This window comes from Neopelma chrysocephalum, unplaced genomic scaffold (assembly GCF_003984885.1).
Source record: "Neopelma chrysocephalum unplaced genomic scaffold, ASM398488v2 Primary Assembly neopelma1_93845, whole genome shotgun sequence".
Classification (NCBI taxonomy): Eukaryota; Metazoa; Chordata; class Aves; order Passeriformes; family Pipridae; genus Neopelma; species Neopelma chrysocephalum.
The window spans coordinates 1-4,598 of NW_020922558.1; the positions used below are offsets into that span (position 1 = coordinate 1).

At 56.4% G+C, this 4,598-nt stretch overlaps 1 pseudogene; it reads right to left on the reverse strand.

Annotated features, from left to right (window-relative positions):
* Positions 1 to 3,437: 3,437 nt before the first annotated feature.
* On the reverse strand, positions 3,438 to 4,586 carry LOC113980357 (annotated as a pseudogene).
* Positions 4,587 to 4,598: the final 12 nt, after the last annotated feature.

Below are 4,598 nucleotides of genomic sequence, written 5' to 3' on the forward strand. Positions count from 1 at the left end.
TAGTGCCGAGCGAGGCGCACAAAGGGCAGGCGAGAGCCGGAGGGTCAGGACTCTCCTTCTGGGTAAAATGGGCAGTCATTCGCGGGCCTGTGCGCCGGGAGGCCCTGGGACGGCCGAGGGCCAAAATCGGATACAGTCGAGGATTCCTCCAAGACAAGAGGTGAGAGGGCTGGGAGCCCCGGCTTCGTGCGTAGAGCCGACGGAGGCGCACAGAGGGCAGGCGAGAGTCGGAGGGTCAGGCCCCTCCTTCTGGGCAAAAAGGGCCGTCGTTCGCGGGCCAGCGTCCTGGAAGGCTCGGGGTCGGCTGGGGCCAAAATCGGATACGGTTGGGGATTCCTTCCACAGCGGAGGCGCCAGGGCCAGGAGTTCCATCTGCGCGTGAAGAGCCGAGCAAGGCGCACAAAGGGCAGGCAGGAGATGGAGGGTCAGGCCCCTCCTTCTGGGTAAAAAGGGCCGTCGTTCACGGGCCTGTGCGCCGGGAGGCCCGGGGCCGGCCGAGGGCCAAAATCGGCTACGGACGAGGATTCCTCCCACAGTGGAGGCGCCGGGGCCGGTAGCCCCTGCTGCGCGCGAAGGGCAAGTGGCCACCACAGCTTTCCAGTGACTCCCCAGCCTCATAGCAACCCTTGGCAGCTTCAGCTGCAGCCTGTCACCCTGACTGACTTCAATGGCCCTGCTTGAGGTTGGACGTGCCTTCCACACTCAGTTGTTTCCAGCCAGCGCCACTGGGGGCATCCTTAGAGACTCTGCTGGGACACCAGCCTCGGGCTGCAGCTGCTCAACCTCTCCTCCACGCAGGCACCTTCAAAACACGGGCATGGGCTTCTAAACTCTATGTCCAGCACTTGTGGGTAACAAAGGAAGAAGCAGCAGAAGCAGGGCAGGGCCTCATGTGGCGGAGCTTCAGGGATGGAGGGAAGTAAGTACTGTGGTGTCTGCTGAAAAGATGGCCCAGTTCACCAGCTCAGAATTTGCTGCTGGACGTTCCTCCTTTGGTCCTGCTGGAGCCCATTCCCTACCAGTGCATGGCCCTGCCTTGTTCCTGGATCCAAGCATCAGGACCCCTGGCAACAAGGGGGCCCTGTGTCCACCTGAGAGCAGAAACTGGCAGAACGTCTCTGCTTCCAGCACTTCTCTTGGCTGCTCCTTCAGGCGGGTGGCACCTTCATGGGAGACACAGAACAGCTTCTCATCCCAGACTTCTCCCTGTCCCCTGCACTTCTCCAATGGACTGGACATCAGCTGCTGGCCACAGCTGAGCACACAGCAACTGGAATGCTGAACGTGCGAGACTGGGATGATGTTTTTGCAGAAGGCAAGAAAACAAGCAAAAAGAACACAAGGAAGCTTGAGAGTCTCTCTGTACAATCTACTTGTCCTATGAAACTCAGCAGCTGATGGTGGTTTTGTGCTGCTGGTAATCACTTCCACCCAAAAATCATGCCAGGAAGGAGCAACAGCTTCTGCCTTCTGACAGATGCCAAGTCTTGCCACCAATTGCTCCAGCTGCCGCTCCCAACAGCCACCTGCAAGAGGGCAGACCTCAGTGCCCCTTGGCTTTGGCTGCCCTCTGGCAGAGAAGTCCCCCAGGGGCACAGCTCTTTGGGGCAGGAGATGGGCAGCACCCTTGCCAGGACTTGGGGCCGTGGCAGGTCTCCTTTGGCCAGGACTTGCCAGAGGCTGTCCCTCAAGAATCCCAGGAGGAGGCAGGGAATGCTGAGCAGAGCAAGCCCTGCCCAGATGTCCCATTGGGAAGACACTGTTCTAGGGGGAATTCACTGGGTCTCTTACTGACTGGCTTAATGACTCAGCCGTGGTGTGTCCCTGTCACTCAGACCCTTCTTGGCTGCACCTGACGTTGTGATTCGTGTGACTGACAATACCCTTAACATCCCTGTAAGTAATCCTTGTTATTTTAGTTGTATCACGGATCAAAACGTATCTACCCTCCATTTCTCATTAATAATTCCCATGGGCAGAAGAGCCAAACTGGGGCTCCCAGGGAACCCAAGGAGAAGCTGGGAGGATGATGCAGGATACAGTGAATTAAGGAAACGGTTAAATCAAGAAATCCTCAGTGGATGGCTGATTGCTTGGATCCTCTCTGCAGCAATCCCGGCAGCTACCGCAGCCACGGCTCCTGCTGCCATTCAGTGCAGGCCATGCCTGCTGTGCCAGTGTATGGGCACTGTGGCAGCACCAGGAGCAGGTGTTTAATGATCTGCCTGGTTTCAATATTCCAAGTCCTCTGGAAGCGCATGGGACAAGCCCAAAGACAAGAAGCCAGGTCCTGGCCCTCTTGGCCATGAACTCTGCGTGTCCAAACAAAACAGGGGCAGAGGTGGGACCAAGTGGAGTCACTCTGCACCTGCACTGAGTTCATGGGAATCCAAAGGGAGGATCAACCTTGGCTGAGTGCTTGGAGAGAGAGAAGGTTGTTTCTCCAAGTGGAAATGCACTTTAACCAGCCTGCATGACCAGCCTGTGTTTTTCTCTGGTGGTTGAACACAGCCAGCACATGAGGCAAGGGGAACGTGTGGGATCAGGGCACTGCTTTGGGGCCATGCTGGGAATTCCAGTGGACTAAAAGACAAACAGCAGGTGCTGCTCACAAGAGAAGAGGAATAAAAGGGGACACGGAAAAGTGTCGGGGGACAAGTCCCGCAATGGAACTCTGTGTGTGCAGCCTCATTTTCTCCTTCAGTGCCCACAGGAGAGGGGGCAAAACGTGGGGGTTGGGACCCCAAAACTGTTTGGGGGGGAAACTGAGGACTGAGGGGACAATGGGAAAGTGGGAGGAACAAGGAGAAGGGTGGAAAAGGGGGGGGGTCTGGTGGGTCCAATGGTCCCATGGGGGTCTTTGGGCACAGAGGGGCTGGCAAAGGGCCAGCTCCCGTGAGCTCCAAACCTTCTGTGGGGTGCTGCAGGCTGCTGGATCCAATCTCAGCCTTGGACTATGCCAACACTTCCATTTTAGAGGAATTACAGAGGTGTGACTCAAACACTTTTGTCCCCCAGGTTTTAATGATGGCGAATCGGATCTATTGACAGAAAGGAATTTATTTAGGGTTACAAATGATCAGACACAAGATCTTAATCAGAATTTTTGACTGCACAAAATACACACTAAAACTACTAGTAGTACAGGATAAGATAGGATGGTGCTCAAGCAATTGTTGAAGCAATTCTACTAGACTTGGCAAAACTCAATAATTCTTAATTAGAAATAGATGCAAAGCTTGTGGGGAGATCCCTGATCTCAACTTCCAGGAGTGACCTTGGGGGGGTCCCCAGCCAAGGCAGGATTCTCCACACATCCCCCCAAGAATGGTTCTGTTGGTGAAAGGGGACTGGCCCTTTCTGGTCAAAAGGGATGGACTGACAGTCACTGGACTCCAGGGGTTGCCTCACCATCAGGGGCTTCATTCGGGGTGGAAGAAGCGGCTGAAGCTCTTCCCACAGTCGAAGCACCCGTAGGGCTTCCGCTACTGGTGGATCTGTTGGTGTCTGGTCAAGGCAGAGCTGTGGGTGAAGCTCTTCCCACACTCCCCACACTTGTAGGGCCTCTCCCCGGTGTGGATGCGCCGGTGGGTGATGAGGTGGGAGTTCAGTTTGAAGCCCTTCCCGCAGTCGGTGCAGCGGAAGGGCCTCTCATCCGTGTGCGTCCGCTCATGCAGGAGGAGATTCCCGCTGGTCTGAAACCTCTTCCCACATTCCAAGCACTTGTAGGGTCGTTCTCCGGTGTGGATGCGCTGGTGGGTGCGGAGGTTGGAACTCTGGCTGAAGCTCTTCCCACATTCCCCACAGGTGTAGGGCCTCTCCCCAGTGTGGATGCGCTGGTGGGTCACAAGACTGGAGTTCTCATTGAAGCTCTTCCCACAGTCGGTGCAGCAGAAGGGCCTCTCATCTGTGTGTGTCTGCTCATGCCTGAGGAGATATGAGCTGGTCCTAAACCTCTTCCCACATTCCAAGCACTTGTAGGGCCATTCCTTGGTGTGGATGTGCTGGTGGGTGCGGAGGCTGCAGCTCTGGCTGAAGCTCTTCCCACATTCCCCACAGGTGTAGGGCTGTTCCCCAGTGTGGATGTGCTGGTGTTTGCAGAGGGTGGAGCTGTCACTGAAGCTCTTCCCACACACCCTACACATGTAGGGCCGTTCCCCAGTGTGGATGCGCTGGTGGGTGTGGAGGGTGGAGCTGTCCCTGAAACTCTTCCCACATTCTCCACACCTGTAGGGCCGTTCTCCAGTGTGGCTGTGACAGTGGGTGCGGAGGGTAGAGCTGTCACTGAAGCTCTTCCCACATTCCCCACACGTGTACGGCCATTCTCCAGTGTGGATCATCCGGTGTCTGCGGAGGGTGGAGCTGTCAATGAAGCTCTTCCCACATTCCCCACAGAAATACGGCCGTTCCCCAGTGTGGATGTGCTGATGTCGGATCAGGTTGGTGCTCGTCCTGAAGCTCTTCCCACATTCCAAGCACCTGAAAGGCTTCTCACTGCTGGGAGGCTGCTCAGGGACCACCAGGTCAGAGCTCTGCCTCAAGCTCCGGCCGCCTTCCTGGCACAGGCTGGGTCTTTCCTCCTCAGAGCACCCTGGGCT